The sequence below is a fragment of the Macrotis lagotis genome, chromosome 6 (genome assembly GCF_037893015.1).
Source record: "Macrotis lagotis isolate mMagLag1 chromosome 6, bilby.v1.9.chrom.fasta, whole genome shotgun sequence".
In the NCBI taxonomy this organism is placed as follows: Eukaryota; Metazoa; Chordata; class Mammalia; order Peramelemorphia; family Peramelidae; genus Macrotis; species Macrotis lagotis.
In genome coordinates, this window is record NC_133663.1 from 35,137,956 (window position 1) to 35,160,769 (window position 22,814).

General features: G+C 36.2%; 1 protein-coding gene across 7 annotated transcripts in view; it reads left to right on the top strand.

Moving 5' to 3' along the window:
- Nucleotides 1-22,814, top strand: part of NAALADL2 (N-acetylated alpha-linked acidic dipeptidase like 2) — a 1,546,126-nt gene that overhangs the window by 62,417 nt on the left and 1,460,895 nt on the right. The window lies entirely within an intron of this gene.

Below are 22,814 nucleotides of genomic sequence, written 5' to 3' on the forward strand. Positions count from 1 at the left end.
TCTTTCTCTGGACACAGATGGTATTCTCCATTGCAGACAGCCCCAAGTTGTCCCTGGTTGTTGCACTGATGGAATGATCAAGTCCATCAGGGTTGAACATCACCCCCATGTTGCTGTTAGAACTTCTTTCAATTGAGGAGGAGGAAGGAGTCCAACCAGGGGTTCACTAGTGAAAGTTTAACAAGTCCTCTGGATAAAAAAAAAACAAAAACAAAAGCACTTTTAAGCTTATTTTGAAATATTATTTTTGAAACATTAAGCTTTTTTGTCTAGAATTAAGACAATCAACAAAATAATAAATCACAGCCTGATTTGTATCTTTTGTTGATACCTGAGTTTTAAAATACTGGCAGTGAAAATTTAGCAGTTGACTCTCAAGAGCCAGTGTGAGCATGTTCTAGGATACCCTGGATTCTGTCTCCTACAGTGGTCACATATTTAGAACTGGAAGGGACCTTAGTCATTCCAGTTTAACCCTTTTCATTTTACAGTTGAGGAACTGAGGCAAAAAGGGGTAAACTGATTTCCCCAAGGTGACATAGATAGTGATAGGTATCAAACCCAAAGCCTCTGATTCTGTATCCTGGGCTCTTTCCTCTGAACCAAGGGAAATAATTTGGGGCCTTGGATGTGAGCCACGGATTTGCTGAGAGTTATCTTAGCCAAATGATAAAATCCGTCTTCTCAGTTCTTCCTTCACCCGCCAATTGGGAATGGTGATGCTTATTTTCAAAGTACTCTAATTGTGAAGCGTACCATAGCAAGTGTAAAATATGAGCCTCTCTGGTATTGTTAATACTTGCCTTTTTCAAAAGGGAGGCAACTGAAGCTTGGCCAGTGAGTGAACATCTGAGGTAGTGATTGATCTTTTGAATGTTTTAAAAGCACTCGCCTGCCATTCTGTGAGTGCTTAAGTGATATATGAAAACATAATTTAGTATTTTGGAAAGTTGGCTGAACTAAATATTTAATGGGCATCTGTAACATAACTAGGATTAAAATGTAACTTGCCCTTCAAATGACTAACTTGTCAGGAATTAACTTAAATGAACACAAATAAACAAACAGCACTCTACCCAATACCAATAGCACATATCCATTACAGATGGGATGATCTTGGACAGATTGTATGCCACACAAGAGAGGAAGATATGAAAAAAGTCTTTTTCGGAATTTTTCTTCTGTTCTAAGTGAGCTTAAGACACTGTCCTCTTTTTGGAATGGAAAGGAAAGGGTTTCATAGATGGTAGAGAACCTCTGATACACACGTAGCATATGAAGAAATCAGTTAAAAATCAGTGCTCTGTTTTTATCTTCATTTGAAGAAGCTCTCAATGGTACAAATTATACATGTGAGATGAGGGATTTACTTGTCACTTTCTGATGCAAAATAATAATATTAGGTCATAATTATAATGTTTATGGGGGTTACAAGCTGTGTAGCATAAAGCTCCACATATATGATCAGAATATTCTGCTATTTTAATTTTGATGAAATAAATTCTTTTTTTTTATTCTTTGTTATAAAGGATAGCTCTCTGAGAGGAGGAAAAGCAATACTTTGGGAACTATACCTTTTATAAAAACAAATAAACTAAAAATATGTAAAATTATAACCAATAGAAATAGCAGTAATATTAATTGACATTTGTGCAAAACTTTTAAATTTCTTTTTTTTTTAGGTTTTTGCAAGGCAAATGGGGTTAAGTGGCCTGCCCAAGGCCACAGAGCTAGGTAATTAATAAGTGTCTGAGAGTGGATTTGAACCCAGGTACTCCTGACTCCAGGGCCGGTGCTTTATCCACTGCACCACCTAGCTGCCCCAAAACTTTTAAATTTCAATATGTGATGTCTAATTGGAGCTTCATCACAATCATGTGAAATAGTTCTATGAGTTATAACTATTAACTCATAGTTATTACTACTAACTCATAGCTTCCTGACTTCAGAAGCTGAATGGGTTCCCTTTATTTTCCGATTTCATTTTTTTGTTTTTGCCCTGTGACTTTCAACTTTATTGAAATCTATAAAGGGCATATATTCATACATCCTTTCTTTATCATCAAGTCAAATCTAGATCACCACTTGCTAGATTTTTTGGTGAAGGGGTGTGTGTGTGTGTGTGTGTGTGTGTAGATCTTCATTGAATTTCCTTTAGACTCTGGGGAAAAGGTACCTTTTTTTTGGTAATCCTGTTTCTACAGATGGTCAAAATGAGGCTCAGAAAGCTTAAAGGTTTATCCATAGTCACAGAACTTGGAAGCAGGATCTCTCTGATTGACTCTCTGTGTAAATTAGTCTTAAAAGAATAAACAAGTAATACACAATTTACTATCCAAGTTAATCTTAAACTCAAACAGTTTTGGAGGGGAGCAGAGGGAAAGTCTTCAAATGCCATGCTTATCTCCCTTGGAGACAGCTATTTAGGACTACAATTTAGTAAAGTCTTTGAAAAGCCCTAAATTTAGATCAGGTCACTTTTTTTTTTTTAGTAAATTTCCAATCATATCTTTCCATTATATCTCTAAGCTGGGGATTTATATGGGAGATGGTTCATCCCACTTTCCCCACCAACCTTCACAGTGAATTAGTTTGAAAAGTCCTCTTTACTTTCTACATGGAGGTGATAATTCCAGTTAGGCATTAATGTGGGTGTTGTATGAAGTCATTGGAAGGCAAGTGTGTGCCTTGGATCTTTTCACTAAGTCCCCATGACTTAGGGGGTTCATATGCCTATTGAAGACAGAATATTAGCCACAACTACGTATTGAGAGAATATAAACATAAATGCTAAATTTCTAATTTAGTGAATTAAATAACTCCACATTCCTTACACATTAAAAACATTTTTCTAGTATCAATCATTTTACTTCAGCTGTATGCAAAGTGCAAAGGTTTCTTCCACTATAAATACTGATGGGTGCATGAATTATATATTGATTTTTATGTATAATTTATTTTTTATTGAACATAGCAGTACAGCAACAGTTTCTCAGGATTATATTATAAACAGACCATTGACTGCATGGGCCATATCTGGATTTAATAATTACATTCCTTTCCATAAAATTTAACATATTGGAGAAAAAAGATGTATGGTGATATAAATTGGAATGTAGTGAACAAAAGACTTGATGTATAACCCACCAAAATATATTCCTCTATGATTTTGTTATTGCCCTTAGCTTATACTCTTTTTATTTCTGTTTAAAAGAGAAATTAGTTACCAAAGTAGAACTTAATGGAAACTTGGGGAAAAATTATCCCCATCATCTGAGCGTAGCTGAATACAAAGATTAAATTTGGGGACACTAAAATTAAAGAAAGGATAATTAGTGTTGTTACTTGGGATTGTAAGAAAGAATTGGTGTCATAGGATTAAGATGCTTTCCAGGAAAAAAATTTTAAAAAGCAAAAGCAAAACCAAACTCGATTTACCAACCAGTTAACTGACTAATATCTTTTGACACCAATGCAAATTATTCTGGTTCAAAGAAAAAGGGGAGCCTAGTGATTTGTCATGGAGCTCTTCTTCCAAGATCGTATCTGAAAGATCTTTTTTTCCCCCTATTTCAATGCCTTTGGTTTTGCCCTTTGACTTTCAACTTCATTGAAGTCTGTAAAGGGTACCCAATCATACACCACCAATCCTTCATAATCAATGAATGTATAAAAAATAGATTTCTATATCTAAGATATAGTTATAGCAGTAAGATCCACCCATTAATAAATTGATTTTGGGTTCAGAGGACAGAGCCTGAATCCTGGCTTTGCCACTTATCACCTCTGTGACCTTGGATAATCCATGCCTCTGATTCAGTTTTTCCTAGGTGACCTTTGAGGATGCTTTTAGATCTAAATCACTGGTCTTATTATCTACTTATTTTGGGGTTTATGTTTGATAGAGTGTCTGAAAAAATTTTGCATTTAGATCTTACTCTGATTTTTTAAGTGTAAGCGAATTCTCATGGTGTAAATACTCTCCCCCATGCAGATCAATTATCGCTTTGCAATTTCAGAAATCTAAAGGGATGAAGTGTGTTCATTGACCCTCACAATGAAGTTACATCTCCAAGGCAGGACCTGAATCTGGGTTCTTCTGATTCCAACAGTCCCATTCTATACATTGTGTGACTATAAGCAATCAAGTCACAAAGTACATAGGAAGTTGTTTGGTCGTTTTTCAGTCATGTCTGACTTTTTGTGACCCTATTTGCCATTTCTTGGCAAAGACACAGGAGGGATTTGTCATTTACTTCTCCAACTCATTTCACAGTTGTGGAAAGTAAGGTCAACAGGGTCAATTGACTTGCCCAGAGTCATACAACTAATCTGGTATAAAAACCAGATTTAAACTCAGGGAAATCTCCTGACTTCAGGTCTGGCAACTAAGACTTATATGCCATTGTGCTCTCATATACTTACTAGCTGTGTTACTCTGAGCTATTCATTTAACTTCTGTCTGCCTCAATTTCCTCATGTGCAAAATTAGGCTAGTAATAAGCCCTAACTCACAGAGTTGTTGGGAGGATCAAATGAGATAACTTATATAAAACACTTTCCATACCTTAAAGTACTAAATAAATGTAAGCTATCATGCTTGTCCTAAACAAAAACTTAATTAATGAAAAATAGGATAGTTAAAGGAGGTAATTATTTACACAAAATAATCTATATACTTAATCTATTTAGTTAAAATGCTTTTTTTATATTATTATTATTGCCTTGTTGAAATTCTTACATGGTTTTTTTTTTCATGATTTATTTATTTATTTTCACAATACTTCAATAAACTTGTGGGAAAGTAAACCTAATTCCTACCCCCCCCACAAATGATAGAGAAACCTCAAGAAAAATAAAATGAGAGAAAAATGTGTACTTCAGTTTGTGTTCATGTTTCTTCACAAAATTAAATGAGTCAAATGTGATACTCCTCTCTGATGACTTTCTTTCACTTTTATTTCTTTTATATAATTTCAGTATTCTTATGGTTCTGATCCATAAACTCCTCAGAATGAGTCAGATTATATAAGAATTCAGGATGCTTCTGACATTGGTTATGAAAATTAAATTTAATTTCACATTTACTGAGTCATTTAATATTAGAAATACATATTAGGAGTAATTGTATCATATGTTCCTTTGTGTTTGTCTGTTTTTTCCTTTTTAATTGTCCTTGAACTCTACAAGAGCCAACTGTTTGCAAGGCAGTGGTCGGTCCCAGACCATTGCCCCACTTAGACCTCCACATAAAGAAAAGAAAGATCTTTAAATGAATAGCTGGAAAAAAGAAAGGATTCAGTACCTTTCCACAAAAAAAATAAAAAAATAAATAAAACCTAAATACCTAAGCACTTTCTCTACCAAGAATCTATTGAGTATAGAGGTGAGATTGCCCTTCTATATGATTTGTACATCTACGTAATAATAAAGTAGGTCTTAAACTCCTTCACAACTGAAAGAAAGGAAAAAAAGAATAGGACTTGTTGAGTGCTCTTCAAAGTTTTTTAAGAGGAAAAAAAATAACAATCCAGGGACAAAGAAACCTCAGAAATCCTAAGGAAAACAGCCGACAAAGCAGTAGAGATGAAACCCTGAGTGTCTCAAGACTCATGGGAAAATGCATAGATGAAAGGTTTGAACAGCCCTAGCAACAAAGATTGATTTGAATGGCAAACCTGACAAGTCCTAGGTTGTAAGAGAATTAAGTCACCAGCTTGGGAGGTGAGTCCCAGTGTCTGCCTCCCTGAGCCAGTGGAGAATACCTCTCCATCATGGCAGCCCTGTACAATGATAGGATGAGAAACTCAATGGGCCATTGAGGCCATGGAATAGAGGCAGAAACACAATGCAGTGGAGTTGGCTAAGCTATGCCATTACAAATTAGAGAGCAAGAATAGCGAAGGGTCCTGTAAAATTAACAGGATCTCTCTCTTCCCTCCTCCAGAGCCCCCCCACAACACAAAGGTGCCATCAGACTGCAACCCACAATAGTGCTAATTCCCCGGCCCCATTTTCTTCATTGTTGGTGCTCTGTCATATCTCCACAGAGGTACTGGTGAGTGGTCTAAATATGTCCAAGCTTTAATCAGCCATGGGAACTAGCTGTGGTTTAGAAGTAATCCCTCTGCCTTAGATGACTTACACACAGTGAACCACCTTCTTTGGAAAAAATGCTACACACAACAAGCCATTGTGTAGAGGAGACAGTTGAGAAAAATACAATTTCATTGCAGAGTCTGTGGGGAGGGATTTGCAGAGCCTGTGAAATCCTGTAGAGATTCAAGGAAAATCTGCATTACAGTACATTATCTCCTGCAGGGAGGAAGCAGCAGGAATGCTCTGCACTTCTTAGCTATCTTTGCTCAGGATGCCTTTGTCCAACTATGTCAAAAAAAGAAAAAAAAAGCTTTTGACTGGGTGGAAGGAGTAGCAATATTGGAATGGGTGAGAAACAGATAAAAAAATGAGGAGCCACATCTATTTGAACTGAACTTTTCTAGCTAAACCTCATTGAGGAACATTGAAATCAAGTGGAAGTGTGAAGACTGAGCAATGGAGTCCTCTTTTGAAGTCTTGAGATTTTCACTGTCAAACTGGAAATGAAAAAAAGAAATCTGTGAGTGAAGAGTACCTGGCTTATGGGTGAAGCTGTGAAATTTTTGTTCCCCTGTGAAAGAACTCAATATCTTGATTTTTAAATAATATTTAGGGCCCGAGGTTTCTTCATTTTATTTTGCGGTTGATTCTTAGACTTCCCTTTATACCCCTCACCCCTTTATCTCTCTCTCTCCCCCCAAAGAAACTCATTGGAAAAATTTACAGCTAAAATAAACATTTATGAAGGAATAGAATGCAGACTGAAAATGAATTAATTTGTTTGAAAAAGGAAAATGAAATTTACATTTCCCATCCTAACCCTAACATTGGCATCTGGGAAAGGAAGGTTCCAAGAAATCTTATTGGTCTCTTAAGAGCCAATAGCAGTGCATTCATTTCTCCTTTCTCTTCTTGATGAAGGTTTCATTTTTCTTTGCTCTAGGAAGCTGCTTTCAGAAACTAATCTTCCAGTCACTTTTAAGTGTTGAATGTTTAAATAATCAGCCATTTATGAGGATGCTATTTCCTAATCCAAAGCATGTCTATTACACTTTTATAGCTTGATGTTAAGCAATAATTGGTCATATAGTATAATAACTTTTTTCAGCTTATTCTGGAGGTTTTCTTCTGTTAAAAATAGGTGGATTAATTTTCTTTTAAAATCTGCCCCAAATTTACTGCCACTTCCCATGTTTCACTGTAGTAGAGATTTAGATATTCTCAAACTTGATTTTTTTTCTTCAAAAAATCAAGCTTCTATCTCTGTGGACTGGTGCTATAGTTTAGGTTTGCAAAGTACTTTGCATTATCTCCTTTGATATATGCACTTTGCAAATCTAAAAGCATCAATTAATTAAAATTCTCTTATAGACTAATTTTAGGTGTCAAATACTGTGCCAGAACTGAGGTTACGATGACCCAATCCAATGACCCAATCAAAGCAGTCTCTTTTCTCAAGAACTTACATTCCAATAAAAACAAGGAACTATTATTTAGTGATTTCATTAACTTCCTTCTCTTCATGATCTCATCTGAGGTTTTCTTGGCTGAGATATTGGAATTGTTTGTCATTTCTTTCTGTAGCTCATTTTATAGATGAGGAAACAGAGGTAAAGAGAGTCAAGTGACTTGCCCAGGGTCCCACAGCCACTCTGTGTCTGAGGCTACATTTGAACTCAGGAGGATGAATCTGTCTGACTTCAGGACTGGCATTCTATCCACTGTGGCACTTAGCTGCTGAAGAAAGATGTACTATAAATATTATCACTATTAGTAATACTAGTAGTTACCATTTTGGATGGAGAGTAGGTTTATTTAGGTTCTTATCTCTACCACTAACTAATTCATTTAACTTCAAGCAGTCACCTTTTTTTTTTTAATTTTAGTTTTTGCAAGGCAATGGGGATAAGTGGCTTGCCCAAGGCCACACAGCTAGGTAATTATTAAATGTCTGAGGTTGCATTTGAACTCAGGTACTCCTGACTCCAGGGCCTGTGCTCTATCCACTGTGCAACCTAGCCGTCCCACAGTCACCTTTTTTTAAAACCAGTTTCTCTATTGTAAAATGAGGGGTATTCATGAATTGAAAAAATTTTGATAACTATTTTACCATAGTTTATTTTTTAAATTTTATGTATAAAAACATTCTAAAAAAATCTATAGGTATCCTTGAGCTATCCAAAGCGGTCATGGCAAAAACAAATTAGGAAGCATTATATCATTTGGTATCTAATGGATTCTTTGTAACTTAACACAGTTTCTGCTTGTTACAATATGGTAACAGTAGAATTTTACTAATTTATTGGTAGTAAGAAAAAATTTTTCATTTAGGGAAAATTTGGAGGTGAATATTTATGTAATAGTAATATTTAGTCATCAGAGAATTAGATTTTCATGTGAAAAATTAATTATTTGTCATTTGCAGATGTTTCAGCAGGGATATAGTAATATACTTATTACCATCTAATATGCAAATAACTTCATCAGGAAGGTGAAGATTTAAAATGAAGTGTTGTCTAAAGGTGTTGATCATATGCTGGAGGGCATCTAACTCTCCACCTCCTATATCCATGCTCACCCCCTACCCCTTTAAAAGTGGAATACATTTATTCTGTACATAAAGTAAGCTGTTAGTGTCTGGGTCCTGATTTTAAGATGTTGTGTACAAAGAAGAGCAAGTCAATAATTTCAGGAAATATAAAAGGTGATTATGGTTTCAGGATTAGATTTCAACAAACATTTCATGGGGTTTTTTTTGTTTTGTTTTGTTTTGATAAATCACTGTCATGGAAATAGATGATATTGAAGTAGTCCCTAAAGGAAGTGTCCATGAGTAAAGGCTTTTGCATGTGTATTTTTAGTCAAATATAAACTCTTTTTGGTCAGCAACTGTTTTCACTTTTTATATTTGAACCTCAGATTTGAATATAGTAGATATTTTGTAAATGTCCTTTCATTTAATCCAACACACACATATGTTTACATCTGCATACTTTTTTTGTTGTTAAGTTGTTTCAGTTGTATCTGATTCTTCATGACCTCATTTGAAGTTTTCTTGGCATAGATATTGCAGTAGTCTGTCATTTCTTTCTTTAGTTTATTTTTCAAATGAGGAAACAAATAATCAGGGTTAAATGACTTTCCCAGGGCCACACAAGCAGTAAGTGTGAGATCAGATTTGAACTCAGGAAGATGAGATGCCCTGACTTAAGGACTGGCACTCCATCTACTGTGCCACCTAGCTGCCCTCTTTTTACATATACATGTAAACATGTATGTAAATAAATACAAGTGTGTTTACAGATAAAGGAGAGATGGGGATACATACAGTAGCTGAGCATGGTAAAGTGGAGAGTAGCTGCTAATTGATGTATATATACAAAAACATACTTATATTGAATATATATTCCTCCTAAGTTCATTCAGTTTTTATGAGAAGGAATTTTTTTCTGACAAATTCATAGTTTCAACTCTGAAAGAAACTAACAGTGTGCCCATTCTAGTCTACATATGAATAAGAAAGAATATCCTCTATGATATACAGCTCTGATGGTCTCATAGAATTTCTATAAAGGCTTCTATTGAAAAATGCATTTGTAGTTATTAAAGCAAGAAGCAGCATTAGAGGCTCCCATCAGTTGTTAGACAATAGCATTATTGAATTAGAACAAGAAATTTTATTGCTTAGCCCATAGTAGGCATTTAAATGTTTTTTTTTTTGCTTGACAATTTGATTGATTGAGAGAGGTTCTCATGTCCAGCCTTTTTGTTTTATAGATTAGGAAAGTTTTATTCAGGATACAATAGCTTCTATTATGTAAGTCAGGAATGAAAGTTTCAAATGAATTTCAGTCTTACCGAATCTTCTTGCTAATTATGATATTTGAAATATTGCATTCTACAGGAGAACCTGAGATTGGGGATGGGGGGTGGGTAGGGTGCAGTGGATGGGGCTTAATCTCCTTTGGAAGCTATTTCCATTATTATCATAAGGACATGGAGAGCCAGAAGGATTAGGAGGGATCATTTGGTCCATTCCCATCATTTTACAGGGGATGAAATGGGGCCAGAGAGGGGAGTGAAATAGTGAGGAATGAGATTTGAATCTACTTTTACAACCTTTCTCTGACACTAAGAAAAGTTTTTAAGATCATTTTATTTTTATTGAAATTTTTAAAGGCACATGGCAATTTCATTCAAAGAAAATACTCAAACTACTGCTTTTAACTAATCTTCCATTTTAAATCTCCTATTCTCTTTGGATACTTAGATTATGACCTTGTTTTTACTCTACATTTCTCACATAATACCTCAGCTTGATGCCTAAAGAAGTCTTTTTCTTTTAATATTGCATTAATAGAATCTCTCATTCATTGCTTCACTTGCTTCTTCTATCCTTTTTATTTTGTTTTATTATTTGGGGATGGGGTTGTGAGGCAATGGGTTAAATGACTCACCCAGGATCATACAGCTAGTAAATACCAAGTCTCTGAGGCCAGATTTGAACTCAAGTCCTCATGACTTGACACATGGCTTGTACTCTATCCATTACACCGCCCTATCCTTTTTTAATTTATACATTTTTTATGAAGTGAAGGAAATTTTTCCCCACCAATTTAAACAATTAAAAATATTTTTTAAGCATCTACTGTGTACTAAACAGGTACATGGAAAGATCGCTGGGCCTAGAGTCAGGAGAGCTCATCTTCCTAAAGTCAAATCTGACCCCAGACACTTACTAGCTGTGTGATCCTGGGCAAGTCTCACTTGGTTTGCCTTAATTTCCCCACCTGTAAAATGAGCTTGAAAAGGAAATGGCTAACCACTCTAGTATGACCGCTGAGAAAATCCCAAATGGGGCTAGAGAGAGAGTCAGACACGACTGAAAAATGAAAAAAAATAATGATGGCTAGAACCAAAATCAGCTATGTGAGGGGGAGAGAAGGGCTTCAAAACTGATTGGATATGTGGGACTACAGAGAGTAAGGAATAAAAATTAATGCTGAGATTATGAACCTGAGACTCTGGAGTGATGGTCCCTTCAACCCAAACTGGGAAGCCTGGAAGTCAGTTTGCAGCACATTTATGTTCTGATTTTTAAGAACTTTTCCTCCTTGGAGGCTTAGTGCCCCCCCCCCCCAATTGAACAACACTGAAATACAAAAACTCTTCTCTCTACAGTTTTCTTCTCCAGCAAATTATAGTTTGGTCTGGTAGAAATCCTGTTAAGCATGGTGGGCAGCTCAGAGACTAAGCAAGGTTGATAATTAACTAAAATGTTATCAGGCAAAGATTATGAAACAAAGGGAAAAAACTGAACAGTTGGATCCCAGACTTGAGAGAAAGTATTTTTTTTTAATATTTTCAAAAGGCAGCTGTAATATATAGAAATCACTTCTCTGATTAGGGTGAAATTGAGATGTGGGATTCAACAAGCACTAAGGGATGCTCGCACTTATCTTCTTGCCTTGCATATTTTTCATTAGGGATAGAAAAGGAATAGAGAGAATCAGCTGGAAAGATGAGGTCCTCGTGCTGAGAGCTGTAATAGTGAGTCAGAGGAAAAGGCCATTTTATCTGAATGGGAAAGAAAATGAAGAGAGGTAAAGAAGTTTTCTTTTTTGTCTAGTGCTTGGTTGTTCCAGATAAAGAGACATATGGCTATCCTTGCACTTGAGGACAAACTGCTTGGTGGGGTTTAGACACTAAATCAAAATTCCTATTCCGTGTTTTACATGAATATATGATGATACTTATAACCATAGTTAGCAAGGACAAGACTACGTGAGGCAAAAGTAGAAAGAAAGAAATCTATTTTTCCACATGTGCTTTATGAGACGACCTCATTTCTTTATAGGCCATCTTTCCTATCAGATGTAGGTCTTATATACAATAATACTGAACAAATATTAAAGGAGGATTAAGAAATAGACTGCCTCTTCTATAATCAAATGGGAACTGGGAACAATAATAGAATTCAGGAAACCATCGTGTATATAGAAAAAGGCATTTGCTGGTCACATGGTGAGGGCAAAGTATGGGAAGGAGATTGCCAAGAGGATCTGTTAGCATCTTCTCTTTGTCGAAAGAGTGAGCCAAACTTGAGCAAGTTGGGAGTGGTATATATTTGGGAGGGCATTGCAGGGGATGAGAAGACATGAACGCATTGTCATTTGCATAATTGGACATGTCATTAATCAATGAGACTGAAGATCCAAATTGTGCATTTGAGAAAATAGGAAATCTGATATGATTTAAGTATAAGGATTTAGTCAAAGTTTTTTTTTTATGTATTTAGTGTGTGTTGTGTAAATAAAGTTTGTTTATGTTTAATGTCCTTGTTAGCCCAAGTGCTTTCAGCAGAGTTTGATGGCCATTCTTCAGTGATACAGTGGAAACAATGCCAGATTTGCAGTCAGAGAATCACAGCTTTACACTTTATACTTTGAATAAGCCAGTGAAATTTGTACTAGCTAAGGTCGCTTTCAATTCTATATCTACAACCCTAGGTTCTCATCTTTCTAGGAAAGAATAAAACCAGACAGATACTGAATTTTCCAGACATTTCCAGAGGTTGGAGGAAGATAGATGGAGAGAGAGGGGAGAGGAGAGAAGGGTCTTCAGGGACCTTTGCCCTATGTATCAAGAGGAGGCTTCTGTTGCAAGGCTTACGCACATACCAGTCTAGTCACCAAAATCATAGAATACTAGATCTGTAAAGGACTTCAACAAGTCATCTTTAACATCCACTTTTTTTAAGCATATGAGTCCCAAAGAAATTAAATGACTTATACAAATACATATAGCTAGTTAGGGGTAGAGCCAGACTTCAGATCCCTTAGGTAGGAAAAACTGCCCCATCTTCCCACTATCCCATGTGACTGTTCCTACAAGTCACTGAGGACTGGAATTTTCCACCTAGGGCTTGTAACAGATGCCTACTTGACCTTAGATTTACCACCTATGCCAAAGAAAAGACACATCCTTAAATAATAAACCCACTTATTTTATCTGGCTATTATAACTTAAATTTTATAATTTAGCATTTGTCTTACCTAATGAGAATGATATGAAAATTGCTAGTTCCTCTTCCTTTGCACTATAATAATGTTAGTCTTGGATTAAAAGAGACTTAATTACACTTTAGTTGAAATCAAGGATCTTTCTGCTGATAATTTAGCAATCTGATGCCACTACATCCTTTCTGTGCTGAGTCTAAGAGAGATAATATGCATTTCCTTATTAATGTCAAACTGAATTTAACATATCCACCCTGTGAATATTTCCTCAGGCTATTGATTCACAGATTTTTAATTAAAAAAAGTTGGAATTAAGATTCTTTCCAAATCCCTGAATGTAACCATGAGTCTCAGAGTTTGAAAATCTGGGTCATGGATTTCAGTTTTAAAAGAGCAGCATTTGTAAATCAGGTCAGACAGGTCATTTTTTTGAGGGTGAAGTAATTTTACAGGGGGGATAGAGAGGATTATAAAATCATAAAGCAAGAACCAGAAGGGACTTTTGGGGCCACTGAGTCTGCTTCTCTCATTTAACAGAGCTGGTAAACCTAGAGATGTTAAGTTACTTTTCCAAGATCAGAGAGGAAGGTTAACTGTATTTGAACTCAGGTCCAGGGATTTCAAGTACAGTGTGGTGTTTTTCACTAATTAACATGTATTTTGTTAGGACAGTTATGGTCACTATTGAAAATACTAATGCACTGAGGGAGTGGTATGGGAATTGCTGGTATTAAAGTTTATCAATAGCAATATCATTGTTATCTAAGGGGTGGCTAGGTGTCCTAGTGGATAAAACACCGGCCCTGGAGTCAGGAGTACCTGGGTTCAAATCCAGTCTTAGACACTTAATAATTACCTAGCTGTGTGTTCTTGGGCAAGCCACTTAACCCCATTTGCCTTGCAAAAACCTAAAAAAACCCCAAACAAACAAAATCATTGCTATCTAGAAGGGCTTTTAGAATAGGCCATTGGAATTAAAGAATCTGGGTCTGGATCATAGTTCTACCACTTCTTCTGACATCTTGAGTAGTTTTCATCTAATTAGCTATTATCAATCTGCTTTGCCTCTAAGCCTTTGCTCCCCCCCCACCTTTTCAAAATAAGGCATTGAATTGAAGCAATTTTAATTCAAAACTTATGCTTTTGGTAATCAAACCTCTTAATTTTGCTGAGGAGGGAAATGAAACTCATGAAATGACTTCCTTAAGGTCTTGCCACCATTTAGTGAATAATGTTTATCCTTTGTTCTCTAAGAAAACAATGACATCAGGAAGGTGATGTCCTGACAAGCACATGAATTGGATTTGGGGGTGGGCTGTGCTAAGTCAGTTCATAGTAGTCTTCCCATGATTTTCTGTGTTTATTGCCTTCATTATTTTTTTACAACAGAGCAGGAGTCTCAACTGGTTGGTCCGTTCACTAATCAATGAACATCTACACTAATTTCCATTCTTTGCTAATACAAAAAAATGCTGCTATAATTATGTGATATGTTTCTTTTTTAACCCTGGACTCCTTGGAGTATGTAAAACCAAACTTTTTAAATAATAAGATAGGTATTAAGATAAAATGGAGAATAACAGACAGGGATCTAGGAGAGACAGTTTAGAATTTGTGATGAATCACATAATATTTATGCAACTCTGGGTAAGAAATTTAATTGTACTAATTAAATCTCACCTGACACTTTGTAAGTTTGCAAAACAATACACATATGTCTTTTTCTTTGATCATTAAGTTGTACCTGAGATGTAGGTGCATTTAATGATATTGATATTAAGAAAGGGTCTCATGTAAAAAAAACTAATACTTAGCTAAGATAGTATTTCACTTCAAGCTTTCTAGACCCCAAATCTGGCTCTGTATTCTTTTTTTTAGTTAGTTAATTAATTTATTTTCATCCAAATGCACATGCATATTTCCAAGTTACAAAATTTCCCTGCACCCTCCTTTCCCACCCCTCTCCCCTCAGCAGGGAATGGTCAGGTCCACATTGTACATATATATATATATATATATATATATATATATATATATATATATATATATATATATATTGATAAGCATGTTTACAAATTCGTAATTTTTGGCCTGATGAATTAGGATTGAGGGAAAGAGATACATAAGAGATAATTTTTATAAAGTGTTCATCAGATTTGGAAGGGTTTTTTCCTGTGTTTTGTTTTATTTTGTTTTTCTTCCTCTGGATGGTCTATAGCCAGTCAAATATAGTTGTCCAGGCTCTTTGAACTGCAGAGAGGAGCTGCTTCCATCAAGGTTCTTCATCTCATAATGTTGTTATTAATGTGTATGGCTCTCCATTCTTTATTTACATCACGTTGCTTCTCTAATTTTTTGAGCTTCCAATTTCTCATTTGTGAAAAAGGAAAAAGGCTAGGTTGAAATGATCTCAAAAGTTCCTTCCAACTCTAAATCTTTAAGCCTACATTCTGGTTATAATGTCATTTAGAGAATGAGGGAACATTTAATGACAGAGTCAGGACCAGAACCCAAACTGGTGATGCCCAGTATATGCTCTCTAATTCAGTTAAAGTCAATAAACTTTTATTAATTATCTAGGATGTTGGATACTGGAGCCACAAGGACAAAAAAAATGCCAAAGTCATACCCTTCTCCCCATATCCCTTGATAAAACCAATGCTTTCTCTCAAGAACTCTTCATTTCTCTTGGAAGAATAACATACACACATACACACACAGACACAAACACAGGCAAGTAACTGAAATATATGCAAGTGTGGGGTGCTATTATTATATGAAACAGAGAGAGAGAGAGAGAGAGAGAGAGAGAGAGAGAGAGAGAGAGAGAGAGAGAGAGAGAGATGAAGTTCCTTGCCCAAGGTCAGTCAGATAGTAAGAAACTGAGGAAGAATTTCAATCCAGGTCTTCTAAGACCTTCTCCCTCCATTACGCCATGCCAGTCTAGGAGCTGGAGATTGCAAAACAAAACCTCCAGTCCTAGTCTAGATGGACAAGGTCTTGGGTAGAAGTTTGCGGCCAAGTGTTGGAGTTTCTCCGAGGCAGAAGAGAAAATGGAGAGAACCCCAGCCATAGGAGACTACCTGCACAAAAGACACATTTCTTTTCCTAATTTAGCACCAAGCTTGGATTTGAATAGCACAGAAAAAATTGCCTGGTGTGGGGAGAAGGAAGAAATCAGAAGCCGTGCTCTGGCAAACATCCCAGGAGGCTTGAAACATAGAAATCCCATGTAACGGGGAGGCAGTCACTTCCTTTCGATGTACACTCTGGGACTGACATCTTGGAATCACAGAACATGATGTTGGGTGAAAGTGAGGGCAGCGATTTGCATGAAGTCTCTGCCTAAATTGGTTAATTGGCTTTCTACAGTACTCCCTTGTTTAATTTGTTTTTTGAAATAATAACAGTTACAGCATTAAAAACATGCTTCCCGAGCAGGAATTTGCATGCTGGAGCTTAGCTGCTCAGGCATTATTATCGAGAACAAATCTGTGCGAGCCCCAGAGCAAAAATTATCCACACAGATTTTCTCTAGGGAGGATTAAAATGGGGGAGTGAGCCAGACTTCACAGTCTTGCCTTCATAACAAAGATCTCTGTAGCTGGAAAGCAGAATTGTCCTGGGAGCATCTGCAAGATATTCTTCTTTCCCAGTTATCCCCAAGAAGGACTCTGGGGAGAGCGCTAAAGGAGCTCTGGGTCATTGTCCAGTTGGGCTTGTGGAGGGAAGGGAGTCAGGGTTCTTAGAAGGAAGAGGGAAAGCTTTTGGCCACATGGTCACTCATTTAGAGTAGTATGGGGACTAGTGGGAATGACCGGGTTTGAGCCTGAATGAAAACACGTTTGGGCCTCAATGATCAATTTCCCTTAAAAGATCCCTTCTAGAAAAATACACCGAATGTACAAAGTAGATAGAGCAAATGGAACTCCTTCCTTCCTTCCTTCCTTCCTTCCTTCCTTCCTTCCTTCCTTCCTTCCTTCCTTCCTTCCTTCCTTCCTTCCTTCTTCCTTCCTTCCTTCCTTCCTTACAAATAGATCTAGCATCATCACCTATCTTGTTTCCCAAACTCAAATGCAAACTTCATGATTCATTTGCTGTGTCAGTTTTATTTAGTTTTTTTTTTTTTAAACTGGCCTACATCAGCATTTCAACGTCTTTGCAGAGGACCCTGCCTCCCCCTCCCCCCACTCCAAATATCTGAAATAGTTCCACTCTTCTCCTCTAGGTCTTAGTATGCCTCATGTCATGCTCAACTCAATGATCAGCTGCTATCACCTAGCTAGGGCATTAACTGGGTTCCCTGATTGTTGGGGCTGTTTTCTTCATCAAATAATCATTTACTAAACATCTCAATATTGTGTCTCCTGCCCTCCTGCTTCAATAGAATGTAAATGTTTATAGGCTAGGACTGTAGGTTTTATTTTTTAATCTCCAGCTCCTAGACTAGTTAGGTTTAGTGGAGGGGAAGGTCTTAGAAACCTGGGTTCCTCAGTTTCTTTCTATCTGCCTGACTTTAGGCAAGGAATTTCACCAGTCTCTCTCTCTCTCTCTCTCTCTCTCTCTCTCTCTCTCTCTCTCTCTCTCTCTCTCTCTCCTCTTCAATCTTTCTTTCTTTCTTTCTTTCTTTCTTTCTTTCTTTCTTTCTTTCTTTCTTTCTTTCTTTCTTTCTTCATCTCTCCCTCCGTCAGTTTATATATATGTATATGTATATATACATATAATATGTAAAATAGGAATAATAATAGCCTCCCACCGAAGAGGATTGTTGTGCGCACCAAGTGAGATATTACAGGTAAGACATTGTGCTGACGTAAAAGGCTATATAATTGCTGGCTATTATTATTATTATTTAATTTATAATCCTTTGATCTTATGAATCTATCATGATTCACCGTGCCTTGATTGAAGTACAAACATAGTAAATGCTTACAGCATTAAATTGGATTTCACTTAGGAGTGTGTTTCACCAACCTCTGAATATCAGTCAATCAATCAACAAACATTTACTGAACTCCTGAGATGTGCCAGGCACTATTCATCTGGGATAAAATAAATAACTGAAATATTTCCTACTCTTGAGGAATCATTTGGTCTGGAAACAACTCAAACCAACAAAAGATATCTGACTTACCAAGTCAAAGACCTTGGTGGACATTCAGCATCCAGGACCTAGAAGGCTGTTAGCTTGTGTGACCCTAGCAGATCACCTCTGTGAATTTCAGTTTCCTTATCTGAAAAATGGATATAATAATTGTACATCCTCTACCCCCTGCTCCTCCAGGGATGTGGCAAGGATCAGTTGAGGTAATTTTTTGTAAGTCACTCTTAAACCTTAAAATAGCATATAAATATATAATTATTAACAATAAATTACATTAAGGGGGAGATATTTGGATGGAGTAAGAGATGTGCTTTGGAATACTTTGAGTTTTAAAAATGTGGAGGGTTAGGTCCAATCAAATTTTGACATCTGGATCTTAACTTCTTTCTTAATATAGTCTCCAGTAATGTTTCTGTAAATCTAAGTGTGGGGAAAACTTTTTCTGAGCTGAATAGTCATATATCTGCACTAGAGATGCACGGGAATAATTTATTTGACTTGGAAATTATCCATTTATGGATAAAAAACAAATGTCCAAAGCATCCCCTTTTGAAAACATACCAACAGACATGAATCTATCTGTATCCAATGTACAATGAAACACAAGTTCATGAAGGTTTAAATAAAACTCTAAAAGGAACACCTTTTATCCATATATGTATGTATATATATATATATATATATATATATATATATATATATATATATATATATATATACCATTATTAATTTTCCATTGTTTCTTTGGTTTAATACCTTGCAATGGTCAAAAGATCTGTCACAAAGTTTTGGGTGGGGAACCTTTCCATTCTTAGCTAAGTTGTCCTCGGAAAACAGACGCAGATTGTTGCTGGGACCACAATTAAAACTTTTCATAAAGTATGATAGAATCCACCAGAGCTTGTCCCTTATAGAAATAATTGAGAACCCAGTATAACATCCCTGCCAATGAGACAGAGAATTCAAGTAGAAGTGCACATGAAAAGGGAGATAAACCCAGTTTAACCCCGAGATGATAAAATAGTATCACTACAAAATCATTGACCTTTTTCATTTAAATACAAAATTTGTTCCTATATGCCAACCCTATCCATTAAGATCTTCCTAAATTTGAATGGAATATAGCATATTTTTCTCCTTTGTATTGCCTCCACCTACCCACCTATAACATCTCCCAGTTCTGTTTGTTAGCAATACCAAGAGTAACTCTAGCGCAATGGATGTGTGGAAGACATATTTGCTTACATTAATAGAAGATGACATAAATTGGTGTTAATAGGGATGATCAGCACTGGAGATGCTCTGTCTTGAGGCTAAATATATTTCAGTGGCTATATCATCATTGCGCATGGCAGCAACCTAAGAGAAAACTTTATAAAGTTAGAGTGCAGTGTGTGGAATTGGGAAAGTAGGTTCACATTCTAACTCTTAACACATGCTAATTGCATGACCCTGGATAAATCACTTAGCTCCGTGGGCTTCTGTTCCCTCATATATAAACCAAAAGTGTTAGAGTAGTTATTGTCTAATAAATAAATAAATAAACAAACAAATAAATAAAAGACATCCCTTTCTGCTCTATAGGCTCTATCTCTGTTGGATACATTTAATGATACAATTATGTTATATTTCATTTTAAACATTTCACTTAAAAGTGGAAGTTGGGTGGGGTAGGAAGGTGGTAAAGAGAAATTGGGAGAGAAAATGTTATTTTTCTAGCTTGGGATTTATCCATTTTTCTATTTCAGTTTTTAAAAGTATATTTAAAAGAGGCATTCAGTTTGTTTATTCTGAACAATTTCAAATGAGTTGGTTAGAAAAGGGAATAATTATAGTCTCTAAGAATCAGGGATCTTGTCTCAAGATGAATCACCGATCTCTTTGTAAAACTGTTCCTTTCTCTGGGGAGTTGGAAAAGTCATCCATGCCTTTTCATCCTTAGGATCTGTATCCTTGTCATCTCATAAATCCTCCACGAAGAATCTACCCAATAATTAGATACTTATTCTGTGGGTAAGAGAGCTTAATTCAGCTTGTCACTCCATTATCTTTTATAAAAAATCATTTTTATTAGTTTTGAACTTATCTTTTAACTTAATCATTTTTTTTTGGTTTTGTAAGGCAACAGGTTAAGTGACTTGCCCAAGGTCACATATCTAGGTAATTATTAAGTATATGAGGCTGGATTTGAATTTAGGCCCTCCTGTCTCCATTGCCCTATCTAATGCACCACCTCACAGCCCCACCTTAAGTATTTTTTTAAAAAACTTTTTTCCCTACCTTTATCTGTGATATCTTCTATACAGGGAATTCCTTCAATTATAAAGATCGGCTACTCCATGGAGGGTATACCTCCATGATTTTACTGGTATACTGACTTCCATAGGGTTAACTATCTATTATGTATGAGAACCAAGACTGGAAGCTCAAATACTAAATTTGTAGTCAAAATATTTGAGTTTGAATCCTGATTTTGCCACTTAATACTTGCAGGGCCCTGGACAAGTCAATGAGCCTCTGGGTCTCACTTTCTTTATTTGTAAAATAAGGAGGTTTAAGTAGGAGAACTGTAAGCTCTATTCCAGCTTTAAACCCATGATCTTGTGAGTCTATGATCCATTGTCTTTCTAAATCTAAAACTAGTCCCATGGAGAAACCTTGGAACTTAATTTTTGGATTACTAATTAGTCTTTTTGTTTGTTTTTTTACTAATAGAGTTATCTCTTCTACTTCAAAGGCCTTCCCTTTGTACCAGAGAAAAAGTTTGAATTATTGTGGTATTAAAAGATAAAATGTTAATATTATATAAATATAATATTATACATATAATTAATGCATTTCTGAGTTTTTAAACTTTTTCTGGATTGTCTGCTGGTTTTCACATATCATCTGTAGCTTCTGCTCTTCCTCCCCCAAATTCCCTTGTAATTTCTTATGCTGACCTGCAGTATATCAAAACTGTGATGGGGAAACATCGTAGGGTGGAAGGGACAACGGTACTTGGTTTGGCATTGAATCCCATAGATTAAAATGAATGGGAAAAGAATTTGAGATTTGCTCCAGGACTTTCTTCTTAATGAAAAGTCCTATTTCCCCTATTTTTTGGGTTTGTTTTTAATATTAACCTCTGTCTTTTGTCAATTGCTACTATAATCTGACCTACCTGTTTCACCCAGGGACCTTATTACTAGTTGTGTTAGTTGAAGACACAATGCCCCTGCAATATGGAATATCCCCACAAATTTTTTCGACCCTGAGTTTGGTCTTGAATTACTATGGTATGGGGAGTCTCAATTCTTTTCATCTTTGTCAAAAAATTTCCCATCGTGCTTGCATCTCTTCATGTCATTTAGTGAATCCTTACTGACTGATGTTGACAACTACTTTTTTAAAAAAAATACTGGAGCCATATAGATGAGCACCTTCCTCTTCCACCCATTGACAAGACTTAAGGGTAAAGGATTTTTTAAAATTACAAATGGATCTATTCCCATCAAAACCACTGTCTGGGGGGCAGCTAAGTGGCGCAGTGGATAGAGCACCAGCCTTGGAGTCAGGAGTACCTGGGTTCAAATATGACCTCAGACACTTAATAATTACCTAGCCATGTGGCCTTGGGCAAGCCACTTAACCCCGTTGACTTGCAAAATCTAAAAAAAAAAAAACACCCCCCCAAAATAAAAAACACCCACTGTCTATTATCTTCAAGGGGGCAGCTCTATAAGAAGGACAAAGTTCATTCCACATTATGGTTTCATATGGAAAGAGAAGAAAGTGTTTCAGATGGAAACCAGAGCCATATGTTAAGTAGGTAGACCTAGAGGCCCCCAACTCTGAAATAAGGCATTTGAAGTCATATAGCATACTTGCTACTTTCTGAATTAGACATTTTCAGAAAGTTGAGGAAAATCTATGGGTAAGTGGAAATGCCAAATAAATTCCTGCAGATTAGTCCACAGATGATTCTGATTCCTTTTAAAGACAGACTGACTAGGTAATTGTGGGGAAAAGGGATTTATTTCTTCCCATTGTAATAGATAGGTGGATGCATGTTCTGAAACATCTTCACACTTAGCATCTAACCCTGCCAGATAATATATTCAGGGCTGTCTACCAGCAAGACTGCCATCTAAGGCAAAGGGAATGATCATTGCCAAGACTTTACAGAATCTCAGAGTTAAAGGAACCATGGAGGTCTTCTAAACTGAACCTCCTCATTTTATATATGGAAAAAATTTATTTCAAATGAGATGAAGTGACTGCATGGTCTGCTGGTAGACTAGATGGCTTCTAGAAATCCTATTCATCTCTACTGATGAACCTACAATCCACTTATTCCCTATATTTCCAACTTTGCACTGTCTGTCACTCAGGCTTGGAATGTCTTTCTTCTTACTTCTATCTCTCAGAATCCCTAATGTCCTTCATTAACCCCCCCCCCCACCCCTTTGCAGGTGACTTTGCTTGATTCCCCCAGGTAGCCAATATGTTCCCTTTTAAGTTTTCTTTCTAACTACTGATGACCTCCATGAGTTTTTTCAGTTAAGTAAAGAATTTATTTAAACATGGAGTTTGTCCTAATAAAGGACAAA